The sequence below is a fragment of the Ranitomeya imitator genome, chromosome 1 (genome assembly GCF_032444005.1).
Source record: "Ranitomeya imitator isolate aRanImi1 chromosome 1, aRanImi1.pri, whole genome shotgun sequence".
In the NCBI taxonomy this organism is placed as follows: domain Eukaryota; kingdom Metazoa; phylum Chordata; class Amphibia; order Anura; family Dendrobatidae; genus Ranitomeya; species Ranitomeya imitator.
This window is the reverse complement of record NC_091282.1, coordinates 1,204,434,402-1,204,448,435: the sequence shown is the minus strand read 5'-3', so window position 1 is coordinate 1,204,448,435 and position 14,034 is coordinate 1,204,434,402. Positions and strand designations below refer to the sequence as shown.

The 14,034-nt window shown below is 42.6% G+C and overlaps 1 long non-coding RNA gene across 1 annotated transcript; it reads left to right on the top strand.

The window, feature by feature from the left end:
- The first annotated feature begins 640 nt into the window (after window positions 1-640).
- On the top strand, window positions 641-11,898 carry LOC138658372 (uncharacterized). Its single transcript, XR_011317473.1, has 4 exons — window positions 641-694; window positions 5,280-5,710; window positions 7,876-7,984; window positions 11,641-11,898. It is a non-coding gene; the product is annotated as an uncharacterized lncRNA (long non-coding RNA).
- Window positions 11,899-14,034: the final 2,136 nt, after the last annotated feature.

Here is a 14,034-nt window from a genome sequence, read left to right as displayed (position 1 = left end):
CTCTGTTCTGTAGAATGTAAGCTCTTATGGTCAGTGAGGTCCTCTCTCTGTTCTGTAGAATGTAAGCTCTTATGGTCAGTGAGGTCCTCTCTCTGTTCTGTAGAATGTAATCTCTTATGATCATTGAGGTTTTCTCTCTGTTCTGTAGAGTGTAAGTTCTTATGATCAGCAGGATCCTCTCTCTCCTGTAGAGTGTAAGCTCTTATGGTCAGTGAGGTCCTCTCTCTGTTCTGTAGAGTATAAGCTCTTATGGTCAGTGAGGTCCTCTCTCTTTCTTCTGTAGAGTGTAAGCTCTTTCAGTCAGTGGCATCCTTACTTTTTCTCTCCCGTAGAGTGTAAGCTCTTATGATCAGCGGGGTCCTCTCTCTCTTCCCAAGTGCTCAGGCACTGTATTGCAGGGCATGGGATATCTATAGAATGCCTTCCACCTAAAATGTGCCATCTATAACACTACTGTTTTATGTAGCAGGAGGTGCAGCTAATATTCTCAATGGGACACTTTTATCCCCATAACAAAATAGAGCAGCAGGTCGGATTCCAAACCGCCACTCTATTCATTCTCTATGGGGCTTCTGGAAAAAGCTGAATGCAGTGACTTATGGGGATAGAATGGAACAGTGTTCGAGCAATCAACCAGTTATACCTATTCTGTAGATAGATGAAAAAGGGGTTAGCTGGGAAAAACAAGTTACCGGTAAGTGCTGTCTGGAACGCCCCTAATTCCACATAGGAATTTCTTAAACCTCACCCATTTTGAGCCTTTGTTAGCCCCAAATTTGTCAAGATTGTATCCCAAAAAATCGTGACGGTCCTGCCAAATTCGGGTCTGTTGCCAACTATGTGCTCCACCTACAGCAGTCTAAGGTATGGTATTATGGAATCATAGGCGGCATCTCGTTTCCATGAGTCATCATATTTTCCCGGAAAAGTAATATTCTATGGGAAAATTCCTTGGTAATATGATAATTATTGAACTTTTGGTTGGTTCTTCTATAATCAAGAACAGTAAGTAGGAGAATAAATTATCTGGGAGAAGTGGACTCAAGGGTAGAAGACGTGGCAGATAATTTTATAGGAAGGGGCTTTAGGACCAAGGGATTGTTTCTTGATTTATGCAAACACCTCCATGGAATTTTTGGAAATTTGTCAGCACTGGGGAAATTAATCTAGCCCATTGTTTTGTACGCCAATCTTGATCCTTAGCACATTGAAGTATGATTGCCAAATTTGTGCGCACTTCTTAATCCCCTCCGGTACATTGCCATGTCAGTAACTGTACAAGCTCCATAATCGGAAGGTGCAGGCTGTATCATAATGCCAGCACTTGCCTACAACAGCAGCAACCTGAGCGAAGTCCGATCGGCACTGTTTAACCATTTAAATGCTGCTGTCAATTACTGACACGTGGTATTTAAATGGCCTAATCACAGCAAGGGCTCCATCAATTCTGGCATCTAAAGCCCCTGAATTTGTTTTAATCATTAAAATATAAAAAAAAATAATACACAAGTTTGGCATTTTCGTAATAATTTCAACAAAAAAACATAACCAGAGCAATGACAGTATTGCACTTGCGGCGCCCCAGGGTCCTGGTCGTCGCAGTGGTATTGCTTTACTCTCGAGAGAGTGATAATGTGTTTGGAGGCAAAGAAGGATAACTGCATCCAGGTATCACAAACATGCAACACGTTCACACTCCAGGCCACCAGGGGGAGCTTCTGCTCCTATTTATTAGGTCACTCCCCTTATATAAATATATATATACAGTACAGACCAAAAGTTTGGACACACCTTCTCATTTAAAGATTTTTCTGTATTTTCATGACTATGAAAGTTATACATTCACACTGAAGGCATCAAAACTATGAATTAGCACATGTGGAATTATATACTTAACAAAAAAGTGTGAAACAACTGAAATTATATCTTATATTCTAGGTTCTTCAAAGTAGCCACCTTTTGCTTTGATGACTGCTTTGCACACTCTTGGCATTCTCTTGATGAGCTTCAAGAGGTAGTCACCGGGTATGGTTTTCAATAAGTGGGATTTCTTGCCTTATAAATGGGGTTGGGACCATCAGTTGTGTTGTGCAGAAGTCTGGTGGATACACAGCTGATAGTCATACTGTACTGAATAGACTGTTCGAATTTGTATTATGGCAAGAAAAAAGCAGCTAAGTAAAGAGAAACGAGTGGCCATCATTACTTTAAGACATGAAGGTCAGTCAGTCCGAAAAATGGGGCAAACTTTGAAAGTGTCCCCACGTGCAGTGGCAAAAACCATTAAGCGCTACAAAGAAACTGGTTCACATGAGGGCAGCACGGTGGCTCAGTGGATAGCACTGCAGCCTTGCAGCGCTGGGGTCCTGGGTTCGAATCCCACCCAGGACAACATCTGCAAAGAGTTTGTATGTTCTCTCCGTGTTTGCGTGGGTTTCCTCCGGGCACTCCGGTTTCCTCCCACATTCCAAAGACATACTGATAGGGATTCTAGATTGTGAGCTCCATTGGGGACAGCGATGATAATGTGTGCAAATTGTAAAGCGCTGCGGAATATGTTAGCGCTATATAAAAATAAAGATTATTATTATTACATGAGGACCGCCCCAGGAAAGGAAGACCAAGAGTCACCTCTGCTTCTGAGGATAAGTTTATCCGAGTCACCAGCCTCAGAAATCGCAGGTTAACAGCAGCTCAGATTAGAGACCAGGTCAATTCCACACAGAGTTCTAGCAGCAGACACATCTCTACAACAACTGTTAAGAGGAGACTTTGTGCAGCAGGCTTTCATGGTAAAATAGCTGCTAGGAAACCACTGCTAAGGAGAGGCAACAAGCAGAAGAGACTTGTTTGGGCTAAAGAACACAAGGAATGGACATTAGACCAGTGGAAATCTGTGCTTTGGTCTGATGAGTCCAAATTTGAGATCTTTGGTTCCAACCACCGTGTCTTTGTGCGATGCAGAAAAGGTGAATGGATGGACTCTACATGCCTGGTTCCCACCGTGAAGCATGGAGGAGGAGGTGTGATGGTGTGGGGGTGCTTTGCTGATGACACTGTTGGGGATTTATTCAAAATTCAAGGCATACTGAACCAGCATGGCTACCACAGCATCAGGCAGCGGCATGCTATTCCATCCGGTTTGCGTTTAGTTGGACCATCATTTATTTTTCAACAGGACAATGACCCCAAACACACCTCCAGGCTGTGTAAGGGCTATTTGACCAAGAAGGAGAGTGATGGGGTGCTACGCCAGATGACCTGGCCTCCACAGTCACCAGACCTGAACCCAATCGAGATGGTTTGGGGTGAGCTGGACCGCAGAGTGAAGGCAAAAGGGCCAACAAGTGCTAAGCATCTCTGGGAACTCCTTCAAGATTGTTGGAAGACCATTCCCGGTGACTACCTCTTGAAGCTCATCAAGAGAATGCCAAGAGCGTGCAAAGCAGTCATCAAAGCAAAAGGTGGCTACTTTCAAGAACCTAGAATATAAGACATAATTTCAGTTGTTTCACACTTTTTTGTTAAGTATATAATTCCACATGTGTTAATTCATAGTTTTGATGCCTTCAGTGTGAATGTACAACTTTCATAGTCATGAAAATACAGAAAAACCTTTAAATGAGAAGGTGTGCCCAAACCTTTGGTCTGTACTGTATTGTACTGTATATATATATATATATATATACATATATATATATATATATGTATATATATATATATATATATGTATATATATATATATATATATATGGTAGTCTGTAGGGAAAGTTAGAAAAGTTTCAGACAGTAGTCTGTGGAGAACAGAAGGCTAAAGGAGCTGTGCATGCCCTCAGAGCTGCAGCTCCCAAAGAGACATTGAGAGGCAGAATGGTATTGAAGCGAGCGTGAAAGAAGTCGCAGCAAGGGAGAGGATACCACAAGGAAACCAGTCCCGCTCAGGCTGCCTCCTTCTGAGGCGCAAAATCCCGGTAGCCGGAACACCGAGGGAGTAAGGACCTGTACGCTTTATTTCAGAGACCGACAGGACAGCTAATTGCAGGTTACCTGTCAGCCCCTACACCCAGGAGGCATGGTGGCACCTACAGAGTCGGGTTATCTAAGAGACCCTATAAACAGGCTCAAGTCACCAGACATACGGGTTTTGTCTTATCCAATACAGGGAACAGAGAGAGCGAAACATCGCATCCGTGAGACCCTTATGTAAAGCCATAGGCAGTAAGGGACTACACCACTGCAGCGCAAGGGAAGGCTACTGATTTCCACTTGGACAAGGGAACTCTGGACTTGCCTCCAAACTGGCCGGACTCTGCCTGCCCTATGATCTGGTGTCCTGGACTGTGGATGCTGAAGTCTTCAGTAAAGGTAAAGAGACTGCAACCTTGTGTCCTCGTTCTTCTCTGCGCCTCTCACCATACCACCATCTACACACTGGGAAGACCTGGGGACATACTTCCCCTGTGGGAAGGTATACCATCTAGCAGCCATAACATCACCCCAGCGGACCCCTTAAAGCAGCGTCGGTCACTCTGGCCTAATACCACAGGGCCACGGACTAGGTCAGCCTCCGTGACATCCCCCTGTAAACCGAAGGACCCGGTACCAAGTACCACACGGCCCTTGGGGGACGATCCACACTTATCTTTACACCAGCTCTAGCTACGCCCCTGATCTCAGAATCAACACTAAATAAACAGAAAAAGCAACCATTGATTCAATCTTTCCATGAGTCAAGAGCGTGGTCATGATGAACAGTATGTACTATTTATACAGCCCGCTTTAAGTTTAATTGAAATATTTCAAGAAAAATTAGCCTTTAAAAGAAACATAAAGCAGTAGCAAATCATTTTTCATGGAGCTGTAAAGGAATGAATACGTTCGGGGGCCGGTGACTTCGTCCATGTAACAGAGAACAATCTCTTTCACTCACTTCTGCCTTTGTAATTAAATAAATACATGAAAACATGGTCCTGGAAATAGAACAGCCGCCTATCATACTTCAAACATAACGGGTATCGGGGATATTTGCATTGGAAACCTTTCAAAGGAAATTCCAAATGTTTTCATGTAATGACACAATTGAATAAATGTGATTAATATGAAATAAAGCTAGATATAAACCATACACTAGGCTCTTGTGATAAATTCTGGAAATTCTGGGCCTCTACAATCTTTGACTAATATGGACATAATCTTAGAGATGGACCTTTTTTATTTTAGATCCTGGGGTCACAAAATTATTTCAGGAACTTAATGACATCTGTTTAATTTTCTTGCAGTGCCACCACCGGGGATTTTTGGTATTTCAGTGTTCATTTTGAAATCATTGATTCGTCCAGGTTATGCATTGATAAGCCGTGTCCTCCAGAACAAAACATTCTCTCTTCTCTGGTTAATAAATGAAGATCCTAAGTGAGGAACACCGCTTTATTAATTGTAAAGTTTCTGTTTAATGAGTTGGAAAATATTTTTTAATTAGATAGGCCCTACAGGCAGTCTTCTGTTCCTCCATTTCGGAAAGTGAGGTCAATCTAAAGCCTGTGATTGGTCTCATGTGTACTATATACAGTACATTGTTCTCCGATGGGACCACATGTAGTCAAACAAAGGCCTGAGATGGATCTCATGCGCCAAAATTTAGGAAAACAGAAGATGAAGAAACAAAAGGACCAAGAAGATGTGAAGGCGGAGTAAGAACAGGTGAAGACAGGTGAGTGTAAAGTTTTTATTTTAACTCCTTCTTCAGGACTGTCAGGTCAGTATAGATTCAGACCAAATCAAATATGACAGCTGAATCTAAGCAGATTTGTCCAATCTGATCTCCTTGAGATTTGCTCACCTGTATGACTTGGTGGAGGATTAGATGGATTCTGGGGACTGTAAAAGAGGAGATTTCTTGTCCTTGCTAAACCCAGAAAGAGCCTGCACCTACCTGAGTAGACAGCTTGTTAACTTACATGCTACGCTACTGCATTAGTCGAAGAGTCATGAAGGAGCCCATAAAATACGGCTGATTGGTGCCATTGGGTGAAGTGTGAGATTTACCATTTGAAGTGGAGGACATGGTCATGTTGATTTAAACAAATGGCAGGTGGAGACTTTGATCACCAAGAGTGATTATCCATCCCATTTTGGTGAAAAGGTGTGTGACTTATAAATTGCTGAGTAGGAATGGTGGACAAGGGGTTAGATTTTGTGTCAGAAACGTCTAAGGAGCCACAGACAAAGGTTACCTGTCAGAATGAGTGCTGACCTCGTAGTGTTAGACTAGTTGGCTGTCACACTTGGTCACAGAGTAGATGGTGAGCGAAAACCTGATAGGTAGTATTTTGGGGCTGATAGAGTTATCAGAAAAATTCGATGAGAAAGATGAACTCAAAACCATGGGAGGCTGTAGTTGGGTATTGTAATGGGTTTGAGAAAATCCCTACATGTCGGCATGGATTATAGTAAAGGCCTGCGATGTGACCTGAAGACTCAGTTTTGGATAGTAAAATATTGAAAATGTAGACAGATGGTTGGCCTACCCATGGCCCTTGAAAGTTTCAGGATTTAAGTGGCCCTTGTTTTCCGTGTGAGTGAGAATGTGGTGGGGAGAGTGCCTAATTTATAATCTAGACATCCAACAGGGAGTCGGCCAGTTAGGCATCAGTGTGACAGAAACCATTTTCTTTTAACCTTGAGAGGCAGGAAGGAATGACATAGTGACAGGTATCCTTGACAAAAAGGACAGAACCATTGAGTAAGGGCAAGAGTGACAAGTATAAGTGGAATGATAAGTCCCTTAACAGCTGGGTCTGGGAAGTAAGGGATAATGCCCTCAAGGCCCCCATACACACAAGATAAAAAAGCTTGTTTCTGCATGATCTGCCAACCTCCTAATGTGCGGCCTTTGTAGAGTTATCGAACAGGGTTTGAACCATGAGTTTGTGTTTGAGGGGATGTTGGAAGAGAGGGCTGTCGACCAAATGAGTGGACAAGAGTATGGGTAGCTGAAGTGTAGGATTTGGGAGAAAGACACATAGAGACTGATAGGTGACAAATGTGAGTATGGTCTCTGTACAAACAACAAACGTGTACTAAAGCTTTGCAATTTACTGTATTTAGGTTTTTTGAGAAAATCACTGACAAAACTGCAACACTGACCAAGCACTGATGATGACCATTTTTTCTGTATGAGAACAAAGGCCTAACTTAGGACTTAAGTCTAAATAAGGCCAAACTTAAACTGGTCTACTCTAATTGATCTGCAAGTGTCATCTTTTTTTAAAGGGTGGATAAAGAGAAGAGAAAATCTTTTTTATTAAAAGAGTTTTCTGAAAATGTAATCCTATCCTTATAGGATTAAATCACCAATATTTGTTTGGTGAAGGTCCAACTTCTGGGACTCCAAACAGCAGGAAGAAAAGGTTGTAACATTCCAGTGAGAGCCCACACAGATACAGAACCACACAATATGGTTATGGTTGTGCCTTGTCCTGTAGCTGTGTCCTGTTCTCTAGATCTCCACCGGTGAAATATCGTAGACCTATTCTAAGAATTGACAATCAGTATTAGCGTCCCGAAAACCCCTTTAAAGTAAACATGCAATTGAATGATTGTTATGAGTGTACCTCCAAGAGCAAACACAACATGGTGACCAAAAGAAGAAAATATAAAACCACCACAATCTACTTCTCCAAATCTAGCAGAACAATTCATGAGCAAAGCAGAGGCTTAATAAAATCAATACATTCAAATACAACATTGAGGTGAACCTGACAAGTTGATTTAAGCAGCGTACTACTGAAGGCTCGCAGCAATCCCAAAAACCAATAAGTTCTCTTTTCTCCAAAGTCTTTTTAACACTAATCCTGGACTCTTTGATCCTATCAGATGAAAGACAGTGATGATCTGACAAGACAATCTGCAAACAGGCGCTCCTTTTAGCCTTTCCGCAGCCTGGAACAGATGCTCTACTCTTTACACATGTCTCTGGATGAAGGTAATGATTTTTACTTGTGCTATGAAATCCTAAGTGCGTGTCAAACTCCACTGACTAATCTCCGACCTGCAGCGTCAATAGGCTGTCGCTTATTATAATTAATCACAATTTTATATTTTGAAATCCTAGATGCCAGCAGCATTGCAGATCACCTACAAATATCGGTAAAAAAATGTTGAAAAATTCAGCTAAACTGCTAGAAAAATATTGGAGCAATGCCTAATGGTCACATGCATTTTTATTTTTTGCCCTTTGCTCCCAGTTTCTCATAAAGCAGTCAAATTTTGTGAAATTCGATGGATCCAGTAAATTTGAACAACTCACGTTTCAATTAGCGCACATTGCCAAAAAAAAGCTTTGCGCCATTTTCACCAAGCAAAAGATTACATCAATCAGAGAAGGCTCACATGATCACGGGCGTGACTTTGTGGGCTTTGACATAATGCCTTGCATGAATCATATCGCATGTTATAGCACAGACAATCAGGAGAGACTGTCAAAGCCTGTATAAAAGCCAAGTCAGGGAATACAGCCGCCATTTTAGGGTGAGTCTGGATAGTGATAGGACATCACAGCTCAGTAATATAGATAAGCAGAGAAAACTCTAAAACATTGGACAAATACTCCAGACAGATGCAGCAGTGAAGAAGATGCGTTTAGTAGTCTGTGAATAATATAGACTTCAGCCCATAGAGGAAGAGAGTTAGGAGAGTTACGAGCAGTAGTGCCAGTGTGATTGATGATATGGTGCAGCTGGGCTGTGAATTTGAACAATGAGCAATTTGATTTGGATGAATCACCAAAACTGGCAGTCACCATTTTACATATTGCAGAAAATTGCACGAGTCACAGACTACTTGGACTTCCCAAAAATGTGACCAACCAGGTCGCCTTTACTATTATCTAGAGCAATAATGCGATTGAAATTTCATATATTTCATGTTTATATACTATAGCGCTAAAGAGTTCAACTTTATTTGTTAGTTATGTAGGGAGATGGCTAGTCTTACATTCCCTGACAGAAGTTATGTCGCTTATCCATGTTATGTAAATAAAAGCTTATAACCTGACGTTAAATTCATCCATTGGTTGTATAAATTATTCTTTTGAAAGCTGAAACCCTCGAAATGGGGTTTAGGTTAAGTAAATATATTGTCATCAATGCAGAAATATTGATCAGTTAATGGACACAGAATGGTCAGATTTTGGCAAGACAAAAGTTTTGTCTCCCACAGAAAGTAATGTGATATTCAAACAAATAATTAACTTAAAATACAAATATATGATGCATAACATTGGTGAATGAAGTTGTGGTGCTATTAGAGTCATATTTAATATTTTGTGTTACTTCCTTGAGCTTGAAGGACTGCATCCATGCGGTTCAACAATGATTCATACAATTTATTAATAAAGTCATCAGGAATAGCAAAGAATGCAGTCTTACATGCCTCCCAGAGTTCATCTAGATTCTTTGGTTTTGTCTTCCAAGCTTCCTCTTTCATCCAACCCCAAACATGCTCAATGATGTTCATGTCTAGTGACTGGGCTGGCCAGTCCTTGAGCACCTTGATCTTTTTTGCCTGGAGGAACGTTGTTGTAGAGATGGATGTATGAGATGGAGCACCATCCTGCTGCAGAATTTGACCCTTTTATGATTTGGAATATAAGAGGTAGCTAATACTTCTTGATATTTTAGGCTATTGATATTGCCTTAAACATTGCAAATGTTTCGCACACCCCCATACTGAATGTAACCCCAGACCATGATCTTTCCACCACCAAATTTAACTGTTTTCTGGGTGTACTTTGGATCCATACGGGCTCCAGTAGGTCTCCTGCAGTGTTTGCGGTGGCAGTGGTGTAATTCTACTGAAGATTCATCAGAGAAATCCACCTTCTGCCACTTTTCCAGCATCCATCTGTTTAGCAGGCTGTGAGACTTTGCAAATGCCACATGGTTTTTTATTTGCCTTTTGTTTAGTGCTGGCTTCCGGCACTGATTCGACCATGGAGGCCATTTTGAGACAGAATCCTACAAACTGTTCTAGTTGACACAGGGACTTGAGGTGACCAGGCCTGTTGGAGTTCTGTTGCAGTGGAAGAAGAGCTTGCTTTGGATTTTCTAACCAAGAAATGTTCCTCCTGAGCAGTTGTCTTGTGGGGTCTGCCGGACCTGGGCTTGTCAAACACATCTCCAGTCTCTTCAAATCTTTTTTTTAATTCTTTGTACTTGACGCTGAGACACAATAAAGGTGCCAGCCACCTCGGCAGTGGATCTGCTCCTCAGTCTCTTGATAATCCAGGCTTTGGTCGCAGGGCGGATTTTTGGCATGTTGTCAGAGCTCAAGTTGCAGTTCAAGTGAAGGTCTGGGGTGCTGGGTTTCTCTTTATACACACACACTAATTAACTGATCATTAACTGAGCACAGATGAGGATGTAAACTAGGATTGGGTGCATTATATGACCAGGCGACAAAACCTTTGTCTTGCCAAAATCTGACCCTTCTGTGTCCATTAACTGATCAATATTTCTGCATTGATGCCAATTTATTTTCTTAACCTAAACTACATTTCGGAGGATTTCAGCTTTCAAAAGAATAATTTATACAACCAATGGATGAATTTAACGTCAGGTTATAAGCTTTTATTTACATAAATTGGATAAGCGACATAACTTCTGTCAGAGAGTGTAATTTGCACCAGTTATCTATTTGGAAGTGACTGTCAATCTTTTATTACAGAAAAGAAATTGGGAGCTGCTAGAAGCAGCACCACCACTGCCAAATGCAGGTCACAATTGTTCTCCTTTACATTAGTGGGAAGGAAGTGGAGGACATTATGGAACATACAGCACATAACAGCAAGATGATTTTACCTCTGACAGTGACACTGTCAGTTTGAGTCAATGTTCTGCATAGTCCTGCTCCTTTACCACCATAATAGTTGTTCTTTCACATTGCGGACTTTCAATTTCATTCACAATGTGTCTGTTCTGCTCTTCAGTCATATTAGTCATATAAGCCACAGAACGCCGAGAGAATAGGAAGACATTTCACAACAACTTCTTCTAGATGATTTTCTAGATGAGCTGGCAGTCACCATTTGTACTCGATTGAAATAGGACCAAAGAAGATAGAGGACACGATTGAAACACCTAGTGGTGTGTAGGGAGGTGTACCGAGTCAGCGGTCCCCGCTGCGTGTCTGGGCCTGACTGCCACAGTTCTGAATACCTGACTGGTGGGGGCGGGTCTGACATAAATAGCAGTGTGAGCGGGAAGACGGGACATTTGGTGGGGAACGAGCTTGTGAGTAGTGAGATGGTTGACTCCCTCTCGACGGACCCACGCCAGCTAGCTGTGCCTGTATCCGCGGCTAGCAATACTGCTGACACATACTACCCTAAGCACAGAGAGACATCCGCACCGGGTAGTGACCAGGATAGAATGTGTTCCTTGGTTCGCTCACCACCGCGGAGGCACCGCTTAGTCCCATCCTTGCGTTGCCTGCTGAGGACTGTCCCGTGCCTGTGCCTGTGTCCGCTGAACTGTGTGCTTCTGGACAGTGTTCCTCTACTGTGGCCTTGTCTATTGAACTTTCTGCTTCTTCCACTGTGCCGCCGAACTTCATCTCTACCCCACCGTGTGTGCGGATCAGGAGATCATATGCCAAAGCACCCGGAGGATTTATCATCGCAAGGAGACGGTACTTCGCCCTTCTGCGGGACTGGATCGGAGACATTTTGCATCACCTGCGGCGCCGCCCAGGGATCTTCCAGCCACCTTCCTCCACCGCACAGAGACTGATAAGTTAACCTGTTATTATCTTCTACATTTCACTTTCCCCAACCGCAAGTTCACATCCCTTACCCCCCTGCTTGTACTTTCACTGTTCTGATATAAAAGACCTGTTAACCCTTGCTCTGCCTCCTGTGTGTCACTGCATCCTACGCACCTGCTAGCATCCTACAGGTGTTGATGGCTCTGTCAGCTGTGGTGGTAGGGGCAGAAATAGTGGCAGCCGAGTGGGAACTAAGAAGGTGGGCAAAGACATTTCCCACACAGAGATAACTATCAGCCGGATCAGGGATGATGATAATGATGATTGTGTAGTGTAGTGGATAAGGCATATCTGCCAGGAAGGTGAGGCCATAATAGGAGAAAGGTGTTAGCATCAGCAGTAAAGAGCTGATATTGAGTGAAAGATTTTCCAGGAGGAGATTTTCCTCTGTGGTCAGCATGGGAGTAGGTGATTCCATAACTGTTTCAGTGTAGTAGGCACAACAGCCACTGAAAGCTTTGATCAGATACCATTTTCGACATGACATGTTGAAGAGATCAAAAGGCATTGGATACAGTCCAAGGAGACATCAGAATATTACACACGTCCTTTCAGGAAAATTGGAGGTTTGCAATTTGCGACAAATGAAATTTTTTGGAAACATTCAACTAAGCTGGATAATTTGAAACTTAATTAGTGTTGAGCATTCCGATACCGCAAGTATCGGGTATCGGCCGATACTTGCGGTATCGGAATTCCGATACCGAGATCCGATACTTTTGTGGTATCGGGTATCGGTATCGGATCCATAGGGATGTGTAAAATAAAGAATTAAAATAAAAAATATTGATATATTCACCTCTCCGGCGGCCCCTGGACATCACGCTGGTAACCGGCAGGTTTCTTTGTTTAAAATGAGCGCGTTTAGGACCTGCGAATGACGTCGCGGCTTCTGATTGGTCGCGTGCCTCCCATGTGACCGCCACGCGACCAATCAGAAGCCGTGACGTCATTCGCAGGTCCTAAATTCCTAGAATTAGGAGTTTAGTGAATGAGAATGACGTCGCGGCTTCTGATTGGTCGCGTGCCGCTCATGTGACCGCCACGCGACCAATCAGAAGCCGCGACGTCATTCTCATTCACTAAACTCCTAATTCTAGGAATTTAGGACCTGCGAATGACGTCACGGCTTCTGATTGGTCGCGTGGCGGTCACATGGGCGGCACGCGACCAATCAGAAGCCGCGACGTCATTCCTCAGGTCCTAAACGCGCGCATTTTAAACAAAGAAGCCTGCCGGTTACCAGCGTGATGTCCAGGGGCCGCCGGAGAGGTGAATATATCAATATTTTTTATTTTAATTCTTTATTTTACACATTAATATGGATCCCAGGGCCTGAAGGAGAGTTTCCTCTCCTTCAGACCCTGGGAACCATCAGAATACATTCCGATACTTGATGTCCCATTGACTTGTATTGGTATCGGATATCGGTATCGGCGATATCTGATATTTTTCGGGTATCGGCCGATACTATCCGATACCGATACTTTCAAGTATCGGACGGTATCGCTCAACACTAATCTTAATACATTCGCTCTCCTCTAGTAAACCCCTAATAAAGTTTTCTACCACAAGGAACTGGTACAGGACCGGCATTCCTACTACCAGGGCCGGAAGTGGCCATCTGGCAATTCTGGCAAATGCCAGAAGGGCCTGTCTGGTTGTGGGCTGCCTTGTCGGCGACGTTGTTAAGAGAATCGGTGTTCTCAAGACCCATACTGTTAACACTTACACCAGCAGGCCACAGGTATCATTATAAATATTGGTCTTGTAGTAAATCTTGCTTTCCACCATCCAGGGTAATATTACTAATATATCCCATCTGGTGCTTGGAAATGGGAACAACATGGGCCTGTGTGATTGCAAATGCCAGGGCTGAATTTCAGTCCCAGTCCGTAGCTGCCTACTACTATATCAAATCCACAAAATTGTTATATCTGCTACACTGACAATATACTTAGCATAACATACAAGAATAAGCCAGCATGTAAAATTTGTACCAAAATACTAACTCAATTATAGCATATTGAATATAAGAGGACCAGAGTTTTTAGTATTGAAAAATATAATTTATTAAACACAAAAAACATAAAAAATACAGAGAAATTTAAGTATTATATATAGTATATAAGCATGAAGATATAAAGGATAGTGTGATCCCTATAGTGCAAAAAACGCCAAGGGGTCGTAATCCTGGACTACAAGAGGTAG